Below are 13,490 nucleotides of genomic sequence, written 5' to 3' on the forward strand. Positions count from 1 at the left end.
AAAAGGGCATAATTACACGATTTAAGTGTTTTCGTTAGAACAAAATTCCAAATATCTCGAAAACTATCGCATTTTAGAAGATTTTTGTTAAATACATTTTGATTTAAAATGATACTTAGACTTATATTCTGTAATAAAATTTGTATGTTTGTTTTGTATGTGAATTAGTATGAAATTAGAAAACATGTATACAATTATTGTTAGAAAAACTGTTTTTTCCAATAAGCTCTCCATCATGCAATCACATTCAAAATGTTTCTTTTCTCTTTAGGTATTTGTTGGCAAAATATAAAAAATTAGAAAAAAATGTGTTTTTGCAATTTAAATTTTTAATATAAAGTTTTGTTTTTGTAAAAACTGACACAATATTTTTCACAGTGTATATTTTTTCGTGTAGATATATTTATTCCCTGTCAATCTTTCTCAGGAAGTTTTGCTGTATAAAATAGAGTACTCGACTTAGAGTTTTTGGAAATTAATGCACGTAGAAACGTCTAAGTCCTTTTGAAAAATTGCTCTTGTATCAAATATTGAAAATCATGGACATTCATAAACTGAACACAACTGCAAAGTTTCGTTCGAATCGACGATTCTCATATTTTGCGGTCGGTCGGTTTCTCATGGAATCCCTCAGGTGCGGAGGTCGGTTCAACGATTCCGTTTGTAGCGTAGCTTCCGGATCGTTAACGCCTCCACCACGTACCGCCGGCACTTCGACGCGAGCTACAAGATGTAGTCCTGTAGTGGATTTAGTCTACTCCACAGGATGCTGGTATGATGAGTTTATTCAAACTGTCAGTTCCACCCTACTAGTATCTGCGTGACTACGACTTTCTACGCTTAGAGCCGCTATATCGCTTCACACTACCCCGAATCATGGGTACTCAAGGACCACATGTTCCGGAGTATCTTCAGCACACTTTTATACACATATACATACATATAAACACATTTGGCCTCATGTCCTCGCTGTGGCCAGAAAACGCCTCTTACTGCTCCATCACCTATCATCACTCCCAACTGTTTCAATACACGTATCGATGTCATTGATATGCCTTCAGCGGTGCTTTGATCCGGTTGGACGCTACAATTGCTACCAGAACCACCTCAGTTTTGTGGTTACCTAGCTGTAGCCTAAATACATTCAGTTTTCGATTGTGTTGCGGGTCGTTGTCAGCATTTCTACCATTTCTATCGTCTTTCTTGTAATTGTGAGAACGACGACTCCTATAGACAGCTTTTGCGTTAGAATGCCATTATACATCATGTTCCAAAGTTTTAAGCCAAGTATAGAGCCTTAAGGCACTCCTGTCGTTACTCTCATTGACTTCTCTTCCGAATGTGTGTCGTAGACCAGCACTTGGTTATGAACAGGCTGCTGTACAGGTATTCGGGCACTCTTTGTGCAACGATTCTGGTATATCTTCCTAGCTGACGCTGAAAAACGCGGTCTTGACGTTTATCATTACTACGGTGCAGTAACAGCTCCTTCTATATTTGAGCGTCTCTTCTGCTCTGTCCAGCTCGCTTCTCTGTCGATCTTACTTTCCGGATTCCAAATTACCTGTCGGAGAAGCAGCTTTCGCGCTTCGTGCATTTCGTTATCCTGTTGAGGATAACACTTCACAAGAGCTTTCCGAGAACATACACCCGGCATATAGGTCTGAATGATGTTAGAATTTTTGACGGTTTCCGTGGTTTAGACAGCAGCACCAGATTTTGAATTTTTCATCTGACTAGAATCAGTAAGTTGAATAAATTGGCTCGATTGGTACGTTCCCCAAGTTATTAGGATATTTGTTCCTACCAAGTAAGCAGAGGTTAAAATATTCGCTCATTCTTACGACAAGCAGTTTATCGCACAGCTTTTTCATCCTTAGTAGGCACGGACACAACTTTTCACCTTTCAAGAAATTGCGAGAATTTGCTGACAATGCAGTATGGTAGCGTGATAATTTCGTAGCCTCGAACCTCGTGATAAATTAAGTTCAAGAAAAACCATTAATATATTACATTATAGAATTTATTTCCCCACATTATTGAAGTATTTTCATTCTAAGGATCTGTATCTACTCATTTTTGAGAATTTTTGCGAAACCATTAGTTATTCGGCAGTTTTACATTAGGCGCGAAAATATTATCTCATATTATACAGCGAAAAGATAAGATCCAATGCTTGTCTTGTGGAGAGCTAACAATATTACATCGTATGTTTTCTTTTTATTGCTGGTCGAAGTAGGTGTAATATCGCCTTACTCTGTTTACGAATGCGAAAATTGTAAACTCTGCAAGTAAGTAGTCTCGTCATTTCATTTGAGAAGGGAAAGACAATACAATACATACACAATACAAGCGCAACACAAAACTGTAAACAGTCTGGATTCTTCACACCGAAAGGAAAAATGAACCCTACTGATAAATCCTATAGATCTTTATCCCAAAAGGTTAGAAACAATAATGTTTGGATTTAATTTCCTGTAGATTGGTCGTCTATATATGAGGAGCAAAATATCCCGACACGCAATTGTAGTAGGGGACTATAAGGAGACTTGACCAGATTTTTACCTAAAACTGCATAAATCTCTAAAAAGGCCTTCAATCCCTCCTACTGCAGGGTTGTTACATATTGGATAATATGTAGTTCCGAATTCAAATTCATAAAGATTACACGAATAATACTCAGCAGCAGAGATTTTATCCGCGACCAACTACCTGAAAAGATCTCAGGGACAATCGCTATTGATAGATCGATAGAGTCTGAAAAGTGTGTGTTCAATAGACAGTTCAGTACTTCACCTTACGCAGTCGAGCACCATTAGCAGTTCCAATTGAACTGACATGAGTCTTTCAATTTTGAAAGTAGCTTTTTTAATCTACCAATTTACAAACGTGCACTGCACAGTGATCTGGTATGTAAATTTAGGAGGAATTCAAGCATTTACTAAGCCTTATCATGTTTTGGGGAAGTGTTCAATTTTTTTTTGTTTCTATTATAGAGGTTTTAACCTTCAGTCATTCGCCTTTTCGGGTTAGAAATACCTCTTATGAAAAATTTCTAACCCTATGTGCGGGATCGGGACTCGAACCCAGGTGCGCTGCACACACGGCAATCGATTCACCAACTACGCTACCGGAATAGCGTTATAGTGTTCGAATTTTGTGAGCCAATTTTTTGGTAAAATAACTGTTAGGTTAGTTCTAATCTGACTAAATGTCAGTCCCGGTACGGGCCGGTGAGTAGTTTGTGTAATGGCTGAGTTGGTCCATGCAGGCGACATGCAGTCTATAGGACACGGATGGGCCTAGGAAAGGTATCATAGTGTCAAGTCGTCTAGTATGTCAGTCTGTGTATCTTTCACCTTGTAACACGTTAAGGTCAACATCAGTACAACTGAACACGGAAGAAGGGGGGGGGAGAGACTTGGTTTGAGAAAGTAGGGTCAGTCATTACCGAAGAACCGATGTGACTTTAATTTTAGAATATGCCCGAAATCCGGAACTTCCGGAGTTGTCGATAGTGGACAATACATCTAAAGACTGGTAATCAGTAATCTAGACCTGCGAATCGCAGTAATTTGGTGACGATTTCAATAGTGTTAGCCTCTGAAGTATTACTATTGTAACGGTTTATATGGAAAATTCCTGTGAAACCTTACTAATCAACCTGTAACTCCGGAAAAAAGACTCAGAACCGAATGAAGTCAATGGGGTTACTGTATTTTTCAATTGAAATCAAGTTTGTAATAATCTGTCAAAATCGCTGGGGAATAGGTGTGATATTCCCCCTAGGAACTTGACGAGTTCCCCATCATAGATGGCCATTGTGGTCAAAGCTACTTTGATTGCCCACTAATGATGCAGACCCGCAAATGAAAGTAATGTTGCACCCATTTTAATAATTTTTACATCATTTGGACATCGTGTTGGTACCATTTTATGTGGAAATTTGCTGTTTGACCGCACTCTTCATCTCGTAACTCCAGAACCGGAAGTCGGATCAACTAAAAATTCAATAGCAGCTTATGGGAGCATTATATTTTTCAATTAAACTAAGTTTGTGAAAATCTGTTCAGCCATCTCTGAAAAAATTTTAAAATGACACGCACAGACAAAAAAAACATACACAAAAGATAATTAGCTTTGAATTAATGTCTTTAAAATGCAAATTTCAAACATTTTCCAATTAAATCCTTGTGATTCCCTTTTACGATAAAAGAATACAAAAATTGCGTAATAAATTAACTCAGTTGATTGCATAACTTTCTGTATTAAAATGCTTTCTGCAATATTTACGAACACCGTATTCTACAACATTTTTATTACATTATAATTGCTTAGTTAAACACATAACCTAGTTAAACATATCAGTCTAACTATATTAGTACATTGAAAACTGCTATTATTACTATTGACGCTAACCAACACTAATAGTTGAACCTGAACAATAATTTGTTATATTAAAAGTATAGTAATTGTTTACACGGTCAATCTCATTTATTTTGAGTCTCCCTCTCGCAGGTTGGTGGGATTGACGGTATTGTAAACATCATCAAACCGCAATAGATTCAATAATTATCTAATTATCGCTTCAGGATGTTTATTACAATACGCCTCGATAGTTGTATATCGAGGAGGCCGGGAGGGCTGATGTGAGCCTTTTTTCTGTTCTATACTTTTCCTCTCTTTATCAGCTCACAACAAACAATTAACCATTAACAAATAGATAATTGAGAAAGGAAGTGCTATGTGTGGTGGTGTTTGAACTACTGATGTATATGTGTCATGTGATGATCATAACTTCAGCTATATCTTGTAGCTGTCTATTCTATTACATCTCTCATCTATTGCTTTTATCTCTTCTTTATCTCTTTTATCTCTTACTGCCGCCTTCAGCTGGGTCAGTCAAAGATAACGCTCTTATCCACCAGATAACACGTTCCATGGCGATATGACCGGGAACTACAATTGATACAAGAGAACTCTCACTTCTAGCATCTGAACCGCACACTGAAATTTAGTATCAGATTCACCAATCGCGTCACAAAATCGAGTGCACATACACGCTACCACACGCGAAAACAAGTTTACATACAAACGCTTAAGCTCTTCGCGAAGACCCACACACACCTACGCCCGCGATCTCGCAAACATGATTACACCTCGGAGATAGTGCACGTCTTAACACTCATACATTCTCAAACGCGGCCCCGTACAGGGGGGACTTAAATGCAGCAAAGAAAATAAAAAATTTAGAACCGAACTCATGTCCTTCAGATTGTCTATTTATGACGCTCGCATCTGAACTATAAAACCGCCTATGTTGATAGCTGCCTAATTCGGTTTATGACTAGCATATCACGGTTAACTTGATTGAGGTATCAGCCAGAGTATCCAGATAAATTCATTTTTCACCAACGATGTATACACTTACGTATTGTATAAGGAATAACTTTTTAACCAGAAGTCACAGCCTGTTACACTCTTCGGGGAAGTTGTATACGGTACTCGTATCTACCGAAATTAGCATAGCAAATATTATTAGAATACATAGGAGCGTGTCTACGAAATATTAAATAATGTGGATCGTTTATCCATGTTAAATCACATACAAACTTTAAACCGTTTGTGCTAAAATATAGTGCAACCTATCAAATCAACATTTTGCATGGTGGATTGAGATCGTATAGCGAATAGTTTTAGATCGGTTCTACTGAATTCTAAAATTTGTGCCACCCTAATAAATATATGATGCAAGAATTCGGTCATCTTACCTATTGTCGTATGTGAGGTCTTCCACGAAGATCCGTCCGAAAATCTCCAAAATCGTGAGGACTATTTTATATTCCGATGAAACTTTACAGGTTTCACAGGCATGAAAGTCTAAACATTTTCCACAGCCAATAAGATTATTTTGACTCAAGTGTAATTTTTTAAAAGGGCGTAGATGTTTCTACGTGCATTAATTTCAAAAAAATTGGTCGGTTACTCTATTTTATACAGCAAAACGAGTTACAGGGAATGAATACTCTTCACGAATAAAATTACACTGAAAAAAAGTTGTTCACAAAATTAGAAAATTATATTAAAAGTTTAAAACGCATAAAAATGGGTTTAAAATATTTATAATTTTTTATATTTTTTCAGCAAAAACCTAAAGAGAACAGAAACATTTTGAATGTGATTGTGATGGAGAACTTTTCAGTGAAAAAGTTTTTCTAACAATAACTTTACACATGTTTTCAAATTTCATACTAATTGCCATACAAAACAGTAATTTTATTACTGAATAATAATTTATATAATGAGCATTTTAATTTAAAATAATGTTAAGAATCTTATTAAAAAATGTATTTTGACGGCAAATAGTATGAATTAAAAAAAATATGCCAAAGTTGTTAGGAAAACTTTTTTTTTTGAAAGCTTCTCCATGATTCAAATACACAAAAAAATTACTTCTTTAAAACGACAAACATTAGAATGTTGATATTTTAGAAAGGCATAATTACACGAATTTATTGTTTTTGTTGCAGCAAAATTCCAAATATCTCGAAATCTATCTCATTTTGGAATATTTGTATTAAATGAATTTTGATTAAAAATGATACTTAGAATTATATTCTGTAATAAAATAACTGTTTTGTATGTCAATTAGATGAAATTTAAAAACATGTATAAAGTTATTGTTATCTTTTTATCGATAAGTCCTCCTTCATGCAATCATATTCAAAATGCTTCTTTTGTTGACAAAATATAAAAAATTAGAAAAATGGGTTTTCAAGTTTTTAATATAAATTTTCGGTTTTGCGAAAAATGACAACATTTTTTCAGTGCATATTTTTCCTTATAGAAGTATTCATTCCCTGTAACTCGTTCTCAGATAGTTTTGCTGTATAAAATAGGGTAACGGACCAAAAATTTATGAAAGTTAATGTACGTAGAAACATCTACGCCCTTTTGGAAAATTGCTCTTACATCAAAATATTGGAATTGTCAAAAAAAGCATGGAGATTCATAAACCGAACACAACTGTAATGTTTTGTTCGAATCGACGATGGTCAAATTTTGAGGTCGGCCGATTTCTCATGGAATCCCTCAGAGGGGACCCCATGAAATTTCCGAAATCGAATTCGAATTTTTGATGCCAAACACCTTTAAAATGCATCAAACGTCGAGATTTTATGTTATCTAAAAAAAATTGTTTGATGAAAATTGATTTTTTGGGATTTTGCCGCTTTCGCACCTTTTGCCTTTCTCTTAAAAAGAAAGGCTATGCAATCACTGTAAAAATCAACTTTGTCATATACCATTCGATTCAGTTCGTCGAGATCGGAAAATGTCTGTTTGCATATATATATATATATATATATATATATATATATATATATATATATATATATATATATATATATATATATATATATATATATATATATATATATATATATATATATATATATATATATATATATATATATATATATATATATATATATATATATATATATATATATATATATATATATATATATATATATATATATATATATATATATATATATATATATATATACATATATATATATATATATATATATATATATATATATATATATATATATATATATATATATATATATATATATATATATATATATATATATATATATATATATATATATATATATATATATATATATATATATATATATATATATATATATATATATATATATATATATATGTAAATATCTGTGTGTGTGTCACTTAATCTCACACAATTTTCTCAGAGATGGCTGAACCGATTTTCACAAACTTAGTTTCATCTGAATAGTATAACATTCCCATAAGTTGCTATTAAATTTTGAGTTGATCCGACTTCCGGTTCCGGAGTTACGAGTTGAAGAATTCGGTCACACAGAAAATTCCCATATAAACTGGTATAACCATGATGTAAAACATATTACAGTGGGTTGCGGGTCTGGATCACTAATGATCAATCTAAGCAACTTTGACCATATTTACCTCCGGCGGAGGTAAATATGGTCAAAGTTGCTTGCAGAGAGTAGTCTGTGCGCTTGTGACTAGGGCTATCACGACATCGGCAATTTAAATGTATTTTCTAGATTCGTTTGCTTAATCCAATAATATCTCTTGCTAAAATCTGAATTACCAATTCTAAATAATATATATGGGCCATTTCGCGCGAAGTGATCATAAAAGGATGGAAACTTGAAGTCGACCTTCACAAATTTGAACCAATTTTGGAGAAATTATTCATCTAGGGCCAATACATAAAAATCGAATTTTTTGTGTTAATTAAATCACCCCTCGGTCCATGGGAGCTACCTCCGTTTTGACAAATTGCTAAAACTCTCGATTTTCTTTTGATTATATCTCCGGTTCTATTTACTATACAGCCGTAAGATGTTCATAAAGCCTAGAAAAAATATTATTTTTAACAGCGGTGCTGCCAACTATGCTATTTTTCCTGGTAAAAATTAATAGTTTATTTTACTCGCTATACGTATATTTTAATTTTGAAAATTCTAATTTCATCGTATTCCTCAGATATTTTTACATAACATGCACTTCTAATATTAATATAATTAAAGTCAATCTCTAGATACACCACTTTGAAAGAAACCCGTTGCATATATATATATATAATATATATATATATATATATATATATATATATATATATATATATATATATATATATATATATATATATATATATATATATATATATATATATATATATATATATATATATATATATATATATATATATATATATATATATATATATATATATATATATATATATATATGTATATATATATATATATATATATATATATATATATATATATATATATATATATATATATATATATATATATATATATATATATATATCTGTGTGTGTCACTTAATCTCACACAATTTTCTCAGAGATGGCTGAACCGATTTTCACAAACTTAGTTTCATCTGAATAGTATAACATTCCCATAAGTTGCTATTAAATTTTGAGTTGATCCGACTTCCGGTTCCGGAGTTACGAGTTGAAGAATTCGGTCACACAGAAAATTCCCATATAAACTGGTATAACCATGATGTAAAACATATTACAGTGGGTTGCGGGTCTGGATCACTAATGATCAATCTAAGCAACTTTGACCATATTTATCTCCGGCGGAACTCGTCAAGTTCCTAAGCTAATATCACACCTCAAATTTTCTACCGATTTTTGCAAATTTTCTATCAAATGAAAGATACAGTAATACTTTTGACAGCAGGTAAGTTTCGTTCGGTTATGACTCTTGATTTCGGAATTACAGGTTGGTTAGTAAGGTTACACTGGAATTTCCCATATAAAACGGTACAATCGTAGTACCTCAGAGCTTGAGCTTGTGCGACCACCCCTGGCTGCTACTCCGTTATTGATCGGGACTAGCTGAAGTTGCATAGGGACTGAGTAGATAATTATGCTAGGAAGTAGCGAAACATCTTTCAATGTGCAACTCCTGGTAATCCTAACGTGTTTTTGATCAATACCGGCGCCGGCCAGGCCCGAACGTAGATCGCGGAAGGAAAGGGAAGGAATGGTTAGTCCGATACTTGCTTTTGCTAGAGGCCGTATATACTACTGCGCACTCCACGGGAGGAGGATATTTTTGTTAGTAAGAGTATAGAAGTTGGATCTACTTCTTCTATACCGACGTTCGAGAGGTGATTCCACTACATGAACTAGATATCGATCCATCAATTTCATGGACCGGGGACCAACGGCTTTACTTCCCTTCCGAAGGAAGACGTGACCACAGATTTTTTCATCTCAGAAAAATCTCAACGATCTCGGCTGGAATTGAACCCAGGCCAACTGGTATGAGTGGTGGTCACGTTTACCACTCAACCACCGGCGCCGTCAAGGTACAATCGTAGTACCTCAGAGGCTAAAAACTATTGAAATGGTCACCAAACTACTTCGATTCGCACGTCTAGATTACTGATTGCCAATTAAAAACTCTTGGAATATATTATCGTCAGTCGACGATTCCGGAAGTCCCGAATTCCGGGCATATTGCACAATTGAATGCACATCGGATCTTCTGTGATGACTGAACCTTCTTTCACTTCCAAACATATTTCATCAACATTTCAAAATATAATCACACGAAGATAACATTGAACTCATGCTGATTAAGCTACTTAAATATTATACTTTTTTGTTTAATGTGAGTCAGTGTCTACTTTCATGGTAGTCATGGAATTCCTTCTAAGTAGAATAAGAATGTTATACATATTTCCACAAATTTATTGAACAAAACCAGCTAATGAATCATAGTTTGGATAAATGAGATAGGATTAATCGCACCACTAGGTGGATTAAAACAGGTTTTTTTTTAAATTATTCGTGTTACCTCATCATAAAATGTTAATAATCTAATTTTTATCGCTTTAAAAGAGTAAAAAAAAATTTTTTGTGTATTCATGGAGAAGATTTCAATAAAAAGTTTTCCTAACCACAACTTTCGACATATTTTTATAATTGATACTATTTGCAGTCAAAAATTCAATTTTCTTTTTGAATATAATTTTAAACGCCAATTAAAATCAAAATACCCATAAATTTTTTTTCTGAAATGTAATAGTTCTCGAAATATTTTAAATTTTGTTTAAACAAAACAATTAATTGATTTTATTACGACCTTTTCATAAGTTATTCGCTTTTTTATATCAACAAAAATTGGGTTTTCAAAAAGCCCAAAAAACCCTGTAACATCGCATCTACATAACATGTTTGACATCACAACGATTTTGTAAACCATTTGCAAGCTATAGGAAAACAACCAAAATATTATTCAACTATATAGTTTATGGTTGAAAAATATATTGATTGTTTTCGAATAACTTTCAAATGGTTTACAATATCGCCTTGACATCAATGGGAAAGTTACAAGAAATATAATGCATCTTTTTTAAAACCTATTGTTCTAAATGTAGAAACACGAATTACTTATGAAAAGGTCGAAATTAAATAAAACAATTGTGTGGTTAAAAAAAATTTAATTATCCCGAGAACTACCACATTTCAAAAAATGTTTGTTATTAGCATTTTGATTTAAAATGACGTATACAATCAAATTCAGAAAAAAAATTGTATTTTTGACTGCAAATAGTATGGATGATAAAAATATGTGAAAAGTTGTAAAGAAAACTTTTTTTTATTTTGAAAACTTTATTGAAATTTTGAAACGATAAACATTAGCTTATTATCATTTTATAATGAGGTAACGCGAATAACTTTAAAAAAGTCATAATTACACGAATTAATTGTTTTTGTTGGAGCAAAATTCCAAATATCTCGACAACTATCGCATTTTAAAGGAATTTTGCATTTTGATTTAAAATGATACTTAGAATTGTATTCTGTAAAAAATTACAGTTTTGTATGTCAATTAGTTGAAATTTAAAAAAAACATGCATAAAGTCATTGTTAGAAAAACTTTTTTAGCGATAAGTTCTCCATCATGCAATAGCATTCAAAATGTTTCTTTACTCTTTAGATTTTTGTTAGCAAAATATAAAAAATTAAAAAAGGGAAGCTTTTGCAATTTAAATTTTTAACATAAATTTTTGTTTTAGTGAAAACTGACAACATTTTTTCGTGTATTTTTTTCGTACAGAAGTATTCATTCCATGTAACTCGTTCTCAGATAGCTTTGCTGTATAAAATACAGTTGTCGAATTTTTTGTTGTTGAAATTAATGCACCTAGAAACGTCTACGCCCTATTGAAAAATTGCTCTTGTATCAAAATGCAATTGACAGAGAAAATCATGGAGATTCATAAACCGAACACAACTGCTAAATATCGTTTGAATCGACGAAGGTCATATTTTGCGGTCGACTGGCTTCTCATGTCTAGAACACATTTACGCTTCTTCATGAAATAATCAGTCAATTGAAAGTAAAATTGCTGAAGGAGTCCGTCTAGAACGCGTTCCATGTGTTTTCAATTATACTTAATTTCAATCGACCCATGCTACTTCTTTCCAGACAACAATGATCAACATTCTCAGTTTATTAGTTCTAGGTCATTTATAGCCACGAAATATGCATTTGTTCTACATGTTTACTCCTATCAGCTTCTGAAGCTTGGAGCGAAGTGACCATAATTCAAGATAAATCAAATACTACCGGAATATGGATATGGGTACCAAATTACCTGTTTTCATAAACCTTTATTACTTGTAGTAATAAATAGTAATGTGGGTCGAGACTTCTTTCGTGTAATGTCCCGGCTTATGTTCAACCACTACACGTTCGATGAGCATGTGCGACGTATAGGGCTTGCAGAGAGTAGTCTGTGCGCTTGTGACGAGGGCTATCACGACATCGGCAATTTAAATGTATTTTCTAGATTCGTCTGCTTAATCCAATAATATCTCTTGCTAAAATCTGAATTACCAGTTCTAAAAAATATATATGGGCCATTTCGCGCGAAGTGATCATAAAAGGATGGAAACTTGAAGTCGACCTTCACAAATTTGAACCAATTTTGGAGAAATTATTCATCTAGGGCCAATATATAAAAATCGAATTTTTTGTGTTAATTAAATCACCCCTCGGTCCATGGGAGCTACTTCCGTTTTGACAAATTGCTAAAACTCTCGATTTTCTTTTGATTATATCTCCGGTTCTATTTACTATACAGCCGTAAGATGTTCATAAAGCCTAGAAAAAATATTATTTTTAACAGCGGTGCTGCCAACTATGCTATTTTTCCTGGTAAAAATTAATAGTTTATTTTACTCGCTATACGTATATTTTAATTTTGAAAATTCTAATTTCATCGTATTCCTCAGATATTTTTACATAACATGCACTTCTAGTATCAATATAATTAAAGTCAATCTCTAGATACACCACTTTGAAAGAAACCCGTTGCAGGAGGTAGGAACAAATTGAAATTCAATAACAGCCAATGGGAATAATGAAACCGATATAAATGTCCGCACATACACACATATGCATATGTCTGTGTGTACATTTTCCGATTCGAAAACTATATGCGACCCGGATGGTTTTTGTAGCAACAGCTAAACCTTTATATATTGGAAAGGTAAAAAAGTTGCAAAATTCAGTAAAAAAGTCATAGATTTTTGTCAACGTTTTTTCGAGATCACATAAAATCATAAATTTTTTAAACATTTATCAGCAAAAATATGACTCCGGTTTTTAAAATTTCATGTGCTCTCCCCTTTGGAAAAAATTCAGATTCCGGCTGACATGGGAATTTCATGTATGGCCGAACAATTCAGTCTATATTTCCGAAACCATATATGCAATCCAAACGAAACGTTATAGCAACCTATGGGGATGCCTTTGATTTAAAATTAAGTTTGTGATTATCGGACAATCATCTCCGATAAATCGATGTGACTGTTAATTTTGAAACATGGTCACTTTTCCTGAGACTTC

The sequence above is a fragment of the Topomyia yanbarensis genome, chromosome 3 (assembly GCF_030247195.1).
Source record: "Topomyia yanbarensis strain Yona2022 chromosome 3, ASM3024719v1, whole genome shotgun sequence".
Taxonomy (NCBI): Eukaryota; Metazoa; Arthropoda; class Insecta; order Diptera; family Culicidae; genus Topomyia; species Topomyia yanbarensis.